Genomic DNA, 12,602 nt, shown 5'->3' with positions numbered 1-12,602 from the left:
TAGATTTCTTGTATCCTTCTACGAGATGCAATGAAAATCTGCATTATAACATACAAAACCCAAAAGAAGCAAAATGATCGTGCACCCTGCTGTAACTAAATAAGTAAAAGAAGCAGAAGTGCGCATAAATCACATAGGGGTCTTAGTAACACTGGTTTTAATTTAAGTAAAAAGCATAAAAGCTGTCCCACCACGGCATTTGACCCCGTTCGGGGTGGTCCTATACTATCAATATTAAAAACTGTACCATTTTACTTATTACGTTACAGCAGGGTATATGATCATTTTATTTCTTGCAGGTTTTGTCTATTTAATGGCCAATGTGAACATGCGTTTATGTGCTCCATGTATACCATCTTAAACCCAAGCTCCGGCTCATTTGTATGTTCTTACATTGTAACATAGTTGCATTGTATCCGTTGTTGCATCATAACATAGTTGCATTGTAACTGTTGTTGCATTGTACATATTGTTACATTGTACACCTTTCATTGTACCCATTGCTGCATTGCAACATAGTTGCATTGTACACGTTGCATTGTACCCGTTGCTGCATTGTAACATAGTTGCATTGTAACCGTTGTTGCATTGTACATATTGTTACATTGTACACATTTCATTGTACCGTTGCTGCATTGTAACATAGTTACATTTTAACCGTTGTTGCATTGTACATATTGTTACATTGTACACATTTCATTGTACCGTTGCTGCATTGTAACATAGTTGCATTGTAACCGTTGTTGCATTGTACATATTGTTACATTGTACACGTTTCATTGTACCCGTTGCTGCATTGTAACATATGAAACCAGAACACATGAGCTGCGCGCAGCTCATGTGTTCTGGTTTCATATAATTGTTTTCTTGTGTCCACAAGACTGGGGAGGCCTCCACCCCTCTTTTTTTGAGCTGTGCGCACAGGAGCCGTTCTGTCCAGCGTGTCCACATTCCTTTTCTGAATCCTGCTCATACAGGTATTGTACATATGACCAGGTTTTAAATACATCAGATAGGGATTACATACATTAGTTAGGACTGCTCTGATATGGGTATACCTTGACGTTTGGTAGAGCGGCTTAATATACATTTTTTGCAAAAACGTATCAACCAAATGCCCTGTTTTTTTCCATCTTTTTACTAGCACTTGCTGTCCACTCTGATTTTTTTGCAACAGTGTGTTTTTGGTTTTACTGTGCTTTTTTGTGTTTTCATGCATTGTAACATAGTTGCATTGTAACTGTTGTTGCATTGTACATATTGTTACATTGTACACGTTTCATTGTACCCGTTGCTGCATTGTAACATAGTTGCATTGTAACTGTTGTTGCATTGTACATATTATTACATTGTACACATTTCATTGTACCGTTGCTGCATTGTAACATAGTTGCATTGTAACTGTTGTTGCATTGTACATATTATTACATTGTACACGTTGTTGCATTGTACCCCTAGTTGTATTGTACACGTTGTTGCATTGTACCCATTGTTACATAGTTGCACAGGCTTTCCCAGTCTCCTTAGGTGTTGCAGTGTTTTGACATCAGTAGTTTGGGACTGACTGTGTTATTAGCTTCTCTGGAGAAAGGATATTTATATAGATGAGAAATATCCAAGGTAACAGCGTCTCCAGAGATCAATCCTGGGTCCATTAGAGCAGGCACCTGTCAGTGAGAGCAAAGGAGGCGACAAGCGTCAACTAGGACACTTGCACATAATAGGAAAAAGAAAAGGAGGGCATCCTGCATGGGCGACCTGCCGCTGCTGCACACTCCTGAAAGTTTTGCACGTAATCTTTAATAAGGTTGTCCAGCTCTTTTAAATGTATTTTGGGCTAAGAATCATTTTTACATTTGGGTTTCTTTGAAAATTTTGCACCATTTGATTTTTCCCGATGTCTTCAAATCAGAGGAGAGGAGCTCAGAAAAAAGACAAGGAAGTCACTGATGGGTTCTCAGTTACCTCATTCTGGAGCCAGTAAATGACATCCCCATAGAGGGGATCTCCCGAGCAGAAGATCGCCCCCTCGGTGAGGTCTGTATGTCCTAATAGGGCTCTTCAAAAATAGCAGATGGAAGATTCATAAGTGATAACATCCCTGGTATTCGCTACATTGTTGCAAAATTGGAAACCCTACTATATAATGGCTGCTCACTATCCCCAGTCCCACACGCCCGGTGCCTCGGGGTGATCCTCGACTCTGCCCTCTCTTTCAAGCCACATATCCAAGCCCTTGCCTCCTCCTGTCGTCTCAAACTCAAAAATATTTCCCGGATCCGTGCTTTCCTTGACCGCAACACTGCAAAAACGCTAGTGCATGCCCTTATCATCTCCCGCCTCGACTACTGCAACCTCCTACTCTCTGGACTCCCCTCTAGCACTCTGGCACCACTCCAATCCATCCTACACTCTGCTGCCCGACTAATCCACCTGTCCCCCCGCTATTCCCCAGCTTCTCCCCTGTGTCAAGCCCTTCACTGGCTTCCTATCGCCCAGAGACTCCAGTTCAAAACCCTCACACTGACATACAAAGCCATCCACAACCTGTCTCCTCCATACATCTGTGACATGGTCTCCCGGTACCTACCTACACGCAACCTCCGATCCTCCCAAGACCTCCTTCTCTACTCCCCTCTCATCTCTTCTTCCCATAACCGCATCCAAGACTTCTCCCGTGCTTCCCCCATACTCTGGAACTCTCTACCCCAACACATCAGACTTGCGCCTACCATAGAAACCTTCAAAAAGAACCTGAAGACTCATCTCTTCCGACAAGCCTACAGCCTGCAGTGATCCTCAACCTACTGAACAGCCGCACAGCCAGCTCTTCCCTCTCCTAGTGTATCCTCACCCACCCCCTGCAGACTGTGAGCCCTCACGGGCAGGGTCCTCCCTCCTTATGTACTCGTGTGCCTTGTTATCTGCTCATGTTTAATGTAATTGTCTATATTTGCCCCGTATTCACATGTAAAGCGCCATGGAATAAATGGCGCTATAAAAATGTATAATAATAATAATAATAATATATACAGTACATGTATACCTGCATCCCCCTTCTGTATGAGGTCACAGACACTATCGCTTCCCTGCTGCTTATAGCTGATCATGATTTGCTATTCATTCATACACACTAATATATATATATATACATCATATAGATTTAATGAGAATGATACACGATTGTTTATTAATTTAAGGCGGGGGTCCGAGCAGCCGATTATAGAAAGCAGCCACTATTATTAGCTGTGGGAGCGGAAAGGTTAGTGCATGGGCAGCTGGCAGGGAAAAGAAATGCTCAGTACTGCAGATGGTCCTTAGCACGGAGAGATCTGATATCACACGACCTCTAGGTACGAGACCCCCAGAGAGCAGGAGACGGACCCCAGCTCTGGCTCCAAGGAGGAAAAGACTATCAGTATATAGAGAAGTCAGCGGGATCAGATCCGGCGGTGCCTATTGTTACTGACACTCTACTGGTACGAGAGGGGCACACCGTCCCCGGGCATAGAGGTCCACCACGCAGCCGCTGGGAGAGAGGGGCCCAGCTTTGACTGGCCGCATGTCCTTTGCTTAGAAACTAAGCAATTGGCCCCAGACTAATGGAAAGGGCAAAAAAATATCAGGCTTGGGTGCAAAACCTGGCACCGTCACCGAGGGGTGAGATTCCTATGGCGCCCCCTCTCTTCTGTGATCTGTAATAATTAGAATATCTCCTGGCAGTGACTGGATCTTGAGGGTCACCCTGAGGGTCGGGGTGTCTCTGGATTCTTGGCACAAGCCCCCACAACATTCGATTGTCCTAGTGCTAATCAGTGGCCGACAGAGACAGAAAAGGGCCCCAGTGGAAGGATAGTACAGGGGCTCCTTACTGCTTTGGAGATGGTGGTGGACCCCCTTACCTCTTGGGCCCCTGTGCAGCTGCACCAATGATATGCCCAGCCCTGGGACTAAAGCCCCATGTAACTCCGGAGCCCACCAGCACCCCTAGTGGAGGTGGTGGAATGGACCCAGCTCTTCTAGAAACTGATATCGTTATGATTGGAGAGGATGTGACCACTCGGACCCCCACTAATCCTGAGACTGAAGGGGGCAGAGCTGGTTTGGCGTGACATCCCATTCTCTGTATTATGTTTTTCGGCAGTGAGTGGAGTTGTCTGCAGGTCCTTGACAAGTGGATAGGGCTGCACTGTGTAGGAAAGAAGAACAGAGAAGAGGACATAGCGCTAAAACAGCTCTGCCCCCTACATTCTCAGGATTAGTGGGGGTCCCAGAGGTCATCATTTTATAAGATGGGAAACCCCCTTTAAGAGTGTAAATAAAACCAGTGCATGTGACCCAGCGGAGACCTGATTTCCCTGAACATGCGGATGAATCATATTATCCACATTTCATCATATCCTCAGCTGACGGACGCTCTTTGCCACGAGCCATCGACCCAATATGAGCCGAGCCCGGAACCTGGAATTAACTCCAGGAGCATCTGTAAGAGCCGGAGCCAGCACACTCAGCAGAACAAGCCCACGACGCGCGGACATGACAGCTACACAGGTACAGCACCATGCCCAGCAGGCACACAGCGATGGAGCATCTGTACGCCAAAATCTAGATTGGATTAAGGTTAGAAAATTCCAAAATGCTTTTTTTTAAGGGGGATCAAGGTAAGGATTGGAAAGTTTTCTTGGTAAGCAGCCACTTAGGGTTTTGGAGGTGGCAGTGGAGGGTGCGTGATGTGTTCCCATTGGGGTTCCTTAACAGGTTTATCCAAAGAATAACACTTATGATTTATGTACAGGATAGGTGATAAATGTACAATCAGTGGGGTCTCGAGTGCAAAGACAGCAGAGCGTATGTGTGACCTCAGCTCCCATAGAGGTGAACGGAGCGAAGCGCACACGTGGGCACTACCGTTCCATGGACACCAAGGACATGGGACTCTTAGTGATCATACATTTATTACCAATCTCATAAATAAGTGGATAGCTCCTATAAAGAACCCCAGAAGGAACACACCATGGTGCGGAAGCATGTCTCCTTATATGAGGTTTCATCTCACACCCTTCATGGTGTGGGAACATGTCCACTTATGTGAGGGTTACATCTTGCACCCTTCATGGTGAGGGAGCATGTCCACTTATGTGAGGTTACATCTTGCACCCTTCATGGTGAGGGAGCATGTCTCCTTATATGAGGTTACATCTTGCACCCTTCATGGTGAGGGAACGTGTCTCCTTACGTGAGGGTTACATCTTGCACCCTTCATGGTGAGGGAAGGTGTCTCCTTATGTAAGGTTACATCTTGCACCCTTCATGGTGAGGGAAGGTGTCTCCTTACGTGAGGGTTACATCTTGCACCCTTCATGGTGAGGGAAGGTGTCTCCTTATATGAGGTTTCATCTTGCACCCTTCAGGGTGAGGGAAGGTGTCTCCTTATGTGAGGGTTACATCTTGCACCCTTCATGGTGAGGGAAGGTGTCTCCTTATGTGAGGTTACATCTTGCACCCTTCATGGTGAGGGAAGGTGTCTCCTTACGTGAGGGTTACATCTTGCACTCTTCATGTTGAGGGAAGGTGTCTCCTTACGTGAGGTTACATCTTGCACCCTTCATGGTGAGGGAAGGTGTCTCCTTACGTGAGGGTTACATCTTGCACTCTTCATGGTGAGGGAACGTGTCTCCTTACGTGAGGGTTACATCTTGCACCCTTCATGGTGAGGGAAGGTGTCTCCATTGTTATGAAAGGCAATTCAGAATCACAATGGACATGGAGGTCAGAGCACATACAGTGATCTGACAATAACCCAAAATAATAGAACGAGCTCTGAGACGTGGGAACTCTGCAGACCGCAATCCCTAATCCTATCAAACCACACTAAAGGTAGCCGTGGAGCGCTCCTGACCAGAACCTAGGCGCCTCGTCACAGCCTGAGAAACTAGCTAGTCCTAAAGATAGAAAAATAAGCCTACCTTGCCTCAGAGAAATTCCCCAAAGGAAAAGGCAGCCCCCCACATATAATGACTGTGAGTAAGATGAAAACACAAACATAGAGATGAAACAGATTTAGCAAAGTGAGGCCCGACTAGCTGAACAGAACGAGGATAAGGAAGATAACTTTGCGGTCAGCACAAAAACCTATAAATAACCACGCAGAGGGGACAAAAAGACCCTCCGCACCGACTAACGGTACGGAGGTGGTCCCTCTGCGTCTCAGAGCTTCCAGCAGGCGAGAAAAACCAATAAAGCAAGCTGGACTGAAAAATAGCAACAAAATAACATAAGCAAAACTTAGCTTTGCAGAGCAGCAGGCCACAGGAATGATCCAGGGGAAAAACAAGTCCTACACTGGAACATTGACAGGAAGCATGGATCAAAGCATCAGGTGGAGTTAAGTAGAGAAGAAGCTAAGGAGCTCACCAGATCACCTGAGGGAGGAAACTCAGAAGCTGCAGTACCACTTTCCTCCACAAACGGAAGCTCCCAGAGAGAATCAGCCGAAGTACCACTTGTGACCACAGGAGTGAACTCTGCCACAGAATTCACAACAGTACCCCCCCCTTGAGGAGAGGTCACCGAACCCTCACCAGAGCCCCCAGGCCGACCAGGATGAGCCACATGAAAGGCACGAACAAGATCGGGAGCATGGACATCAGAGGCAAAAACCCAGGAATTATCTTCCTGAGCATAACCCTTCCATTTAACCAGATACTGGAGTTTCCGTCTCGAAACACGAGAATCCAAAATCTTCTCCACAATATACTCCAATTCCCCCTCCACCAAAACCGGGGCAGGAGGCTCAACAGATGGAACCATAGGTGCCACGTATCTCCGCAACAATGACCTATGGAATACGTTATGTATGGAAAAAGAATCTGGAAGGGTCAGACGAAAAGACACAGGATTAAGAACCTCAGAAATCCTATACGGACCAATAAAACGAGGTTTAAACTGAGGAGAGGAAACCTTCATAGGAATATGACGAGAAGATAACCAAACCAGATCCCCAACACGAAGTCGGGGACCCACACGGCGTCTGCGATTAGCGAAAAGTTGAGCCTTCTCCTGGGACAAGGTCAAATTGTCCACTACCTGAGTCCAAATCTGCTGCAACCTGTCCACCACAGTATCCACACCAGGACAGTCCAAAGACTCAACCTGTCCAGAAGAGAAACGAGGATGGAACCCAGAATTGCAGAAAAACGGTGAAACCAAGGTAGCCGAGCTGGCCCGATTATTAAGGGCGAACTCAGCCAAAGGCAAAAAGGACACCCAGTCATCCTGATCAGCAGAAACAAAGCACCTCAGATATGTTTCCAAGGTCTGATTAGTTCGCTCGGTCTGGCCATTAGTCTGAGGATGGAAAGCCGAGGAAAAAGACAAGTCAATGCCCATCCTACCACAAAAGGCTCGCCAAAACCTCGAGACAAACTGGGAACCTCTGTCAGAAACAATATTCTCTGGAATGCCATGCAAACGAACCACATGCTGGAAGAACAAAGGCACCAAATCAGAGGAGGAAGGCAATTTAGACAAGGGTACCAGATGGACCATCTTAGAAAAGCGATCACAGACCACCCAAATGACTGACATCTTTTGAGAAACGGGAAGGTCAGAAATAAAATCCATAGAGATATGTGTCCAAGGCCTCTTCGGGACCGGCAAGGGCAAGAGCAACCCACTGGCACGAGAACAGCAGGGCTTAGCCCGAGCACAAATCCCACAGGACTGCACAAAAGTACGCACATCCCGCGACAGAGAGGGCCACCAAAAGGATCTAGCCACTAACTCTCTGGTACCAAAGATTCCAGGATGACCAGCCAACACCGAACAATGAAGTTCAGAGATAACTCTATTCGTCCACCTATCAGGGACAAACAGTTTCTCCGCTGGGCAACGATCAGGTTTATTAGCCTGAAATTTTTGCAGCACCCGCCGCAAATCAGGGGAGATGGCAGACACAATTACTCTTTCCTTGAGGATACCCGCCGGCTCAGACAAACCCGGAGAGTCGGGTACAAAACTCCTAGACAGAGCATCCGCCTTCACATTTTTAGAGCCCGGAAGGTACGAAATCACAAAGTCAAAACGGGCAAAAAACAACGACCAACGGGCCTGTCTAGGATTCAACCGCTTGGCAGACTCGAGATAAGTCAAGTTCTTATGATCAGTCAATACCACCACGCGATGCTTAGCTCCTTCAAGCCAATGACGCCACTACTCGAATGCCCACTTCATGGCCAGCAACTCTCGGTTGCCCACATCATAATTTCGCTCAGCAGGCGAAAACTTCCTGGAAAAGGAAGCGCATGGTTTCATCACTGAGCAACCAGAACCTCTCTGCGACAAAACAGCCCCTGCTCCAATCTCAGAAGCATCAACCTCGACCTGGACCGGAAGAGAAACATCTGGTTGACACAACACAGGGGCAGAAGAAAAACGACGCTTCAACTCTTGAAAGGCTTCCACAGCAGCAGAAGACCAATTGACCACATCAGCACCCTTCTTGGTCAAATCGGTCAATGGTTTAGCAATACTAGAAAAATTGCAGATGAAGCGACGATAAAAATTAGCAAAGCCCAGGAACTTTTGCAGACTTTTCAGAGATGTCGGCTGAGTCCAATCATGGATGGCTTGGACCTTAACAGGATCCATCTCGATAGTAGAAGGGGAAAAGATGAACCCCAAAAATGAAACCTTCTGCACACCAAAGAGACACTTTGATCCCTTCACAAACAAAGAATTAGCACGCAGGACCTGAAAAACCGTTCTGACCTGCTTCACATGAGACTCCCAATCATCCGAGAAGATCAAAATGTCATCCAAGTACACAATCAGGAATTTATCCAGGTACTCTCGGAAGATGTCATGCATAAAGGACTGAAACACTGATGGAGCATTGGCAAGTCCGAACGGCATCACGAGATACTCAAAATGACCCTCGGGCGTATTAAATGCAGTTTTCCATTCATCGCCTTGCTTAATTCGCACCAGATTATACGCACCACGAAGATCTATCTTTGTGAACCAACTAGCCCCCTTAATCCGAGCAAACAGATCAGATAACAATGGCAAGGGGTACTGAAATTTAACAGTGATCTTATTTAGAAGGCGGTAATCTATACACGGTCTCAGCGAAGCATCCTTCTTGGCTACAAAAAAGAACCCTGCTCCTAATGGCGACGATGACGGGCGAATATGCCCCTTCTCCAGGGATTCCTTCACATAACTGCGCATAGCGGTGTGCTCAGGCACGGACAAATTAAACAATCGACCTTTTGGGAATTTACTACCAGGAATCAAATTGATAGCACAATCACAATCCCTATGCGGAGGTAGGGTATTGGACTTGGGCTCATCAAATACATCCCGGTAATCAGACAAGAACTCTGGGACCTCAGAAGGGGTGGATGACGAAATTGACAGAAATGGAACCTCACCATGTACCCCCTGACAACCCCAGCTGGATACCGACATGGATTTCCAATCTAATACTGGATTATGGGCTTGTAGCCATGGCAACCCCAACACGACTACATCATGCAGATTATGCAACACCAGAAAGCGAATAACCTCCTGATGTGCAGGAGCCATGCACATGGTCAGCTGGGTCCAGTATTGAGGCTTATTATTGGCCAAAGGCGTAGCATCAATTCCTCTCAATGGAATAGGACACTGCAAGGGCTCCAAGAGAAACCCACAACGCTTAGCATATTCTAAGTCCATCAAATTCAGGGCAGCGCCTGAATCCACAAACGCCATGACAGAATATGATGACAAAGAGCAGATCAAGGTAACGGACAGAAGAAATTTTGACTGTACCGTACCAATGGTGGCAGACCTAGCGAACCGCTTAGTGCGCTTAGGACAATCAGAGATAGCACGAGTGGAATCACCACAGTAGAAACACAGCCCATTCAGACGTCTGTGTTCTTGCCGTTCAACTCTGGTCAAGGTCCTATCACACTGCATAGGCTCAGGTTTAAGCTCAGGTAATACCGCCAAATGGTGCACAGATTTACGCTCACGCAAGCGTCGACCGATCTGAATGGCCAAAGACATAGACTCATTCAAACCAGCAGGCATAGGAAATCCCACCATGACATCCTTAAGGGCTTCAGAGAGACCCTTTCTGAATATTGCTGCCAGCGCAGATTCATTCCATTGAGTGAGCACTGACCACTTTCTAAATTTCTGACAATATACCTCTATCTCATCCTGAGCCTGACAAAGAGCCAGCAAATTTTTTTCTGCCTGATCCACTGAATTAGGCTCATCGTACAGCAACCCAAGCGCCAGGAAAAACGCATCGATATTACTCAATGCAGGATCTCCTGGCGCAAGAGAAAACGCCCAGTCCTGAGGGTCGCCGCGCAAAAAAGAAATGATGATCCTAACCTGTTGAATTGGGTCACCAGAAGAGCGAGGTTTCAAAGCCAGAAATAGTTTACAATTATTTTTGAAACTCAGAAATTTAGTTCTATCTCCAAAAAACAAATCTGGAATAGGAATTCTCGGTTCTAGCAAAGAATTCTGAACCACAAAATCTTGAATATTTTGAACTCTTGCCGTGAGCTGATCCACACATGAAGACAGACCTTTAATGTCCATTGCTACACCTGTGTCCTGAACCACCCAAATGTCTAGGGGAAAAAAAAGACAAAACACAGTGCAAAGAAAAAAAAATGGTCTCAGAACTTTTTTTTTCCCTCTATTGAGAATCATTAGCACTTTTGGCTTCCTGTACTGTTATGAAAGGCAATTCAGAATCATAATGGACCTAGAGGTCAGAGCACATACAGTGATCTGACAATAACCCAAAATAATAGAACGAGCTCTGAGACGTGGGAACTCTGCAGACCGCAATCCCTAATCCTATCAAACCACACTAAAGGTAGCCGTGGAGCGCTCCTGACCAGAACCTAGGCGCCTCGTCACAGCCTGAGAAACTAGCTAGTCCTAAAGATAGAAAAATAAGCCTACCTTGCCTCAGAGAAATTCCCCAAAGGAAAAGGCAGCCCCCCACATATAATGACTGTGAGTAAGATGAAAACACAAACATAGAGATGAAACAGATTTAGCAAAGTGAGGCCCGACTAGCTGAACAGAACGAGGATAGGGAAGATAACTTTGCGGTCAGCACAAAAACCTATAAATAACCACGCAGAGGGGACAAAAAGACCCTCCGCACCGACTAACGGTACGGAGGTGGTCCCTCTGCGTCTCAGAGCTTCCAGCAGGCGAGAAAAACCAATAAAGCAAGCTGGACTGAAAAATAGCAACAAAATAACATAAGCAAAACTTAGCTTTGCAGAGCAGCAGGCCACAGGAATGATCCAGGGGAAAAACAAGTCCTACACTGGAACATTGACAGGAAGCATGGATCAAAGCATCAGGTGGAGTTAAGTAGAGAAGAAGCTAACGAGCTCACCAGATCACCTGAGGGAGGAAACTCAGAAGCTGCAGTACCACTTTCCTCCACAAACGGAAGATCCCAGAGAGAATCAGCCGAAGTACCACTTGTGACCACAGGAGTGAACTCTGCCACAGAATTCACAACACTCCTTATGTGAGGGTTACATCCTGCACCCTTCATGGTGAGGGAACATGTCTCCTTATGTGAGGGTTACATCTTGCACCCTTCATGGTGAGGGAAGGTGTCTCCTTATGTGAGGTTACATCTTGCTCCCTTCATGTTGAGGGAAGGTGTCTCCTTATGTGAGGGTTACATCTTGCACCCTTCATGGTGAGGGAAGGCGTCTCCTTATGTGAGGTTACATCTTGCACCCTTCATGGTGAGGGAAGGTGTCTCCTTATGTGAGGTTACATCTTGCTCCCTTCATGGTGAGGGAACGTGTCTCCTTATGTGAGGTTACATCTTGCACCCTTCATGTTGAGGGAACGTGTCTCCTTATGTGAGGTTACATCTTGCACCCTTCATGGTGAGGGAACGTGTCTCCTTATGTGAGGTTACATCTTGCACCCTTCAATGAGCTGGAGCATGTCTCCTTATGTGAGGTTACATCTTGCACCCTTCATGTTGAGGGAAGGTGTCTCCTTACGTGAGGGTTACATCTTGCACCCTTCATGGTGAGGGAACGTGTCTCCTTATGTGAGGGTTACATCTTGCTCCCTTCATGGTGAGGGAAGGTGTCTCCTTATGTGAGGTTACATCTTGCTCCCTTCATGGTGAGGGAACGTGTCTCCTTATGTGAGGTTACATCTTGCACCCTTCATGTTGAGGGAACGTGTCTCCTTATGTGAGGTTACATCTTGCACCCTTCATGGTGAGGGAGCATGTCTCCTTATGTGAGGTTACATCTTGCACCCTTCAATGAGCTGGAGCATGTCTCCTTATGTGAGGTTACATCTTGCACCCTTCATGTTGAGGGAACATTTCTCCTTATGTGAGGGTTACATCTTGCACCCTTCATGGTGAGGGAACATTTCTCCTTATGTGAGGGTTACATCTTGCTCCCTTCATGGTGAGGGAAGGTGTCTCCTTATGTGAGGTTACATCTTGCTCCCTTCATGGTGAGGGAACGTGTCTCCTTATGTGAGGTTACATCTTGCACCCTTCATGGTGAGGGAACGTGTCTCCTTATGTG

Source organism: Ranitomeya imitator, chromosome 8, assembly GCF_032444005.1.
Source record: "Ranitomeya imitator isolate aRanImi1 chromosome 8, aRanImi1.pri, whole genome shotgun sequence".
Classification (NCBI taxonomy): Eukaryota; Metazoa; Chordata; class Amphibia; order Anura; family Dendrobatidae; genus Ranitomeya; species Ranitomeya imitator.
This window is presented reverse-complemented; position numbering follows the sequence as displayed.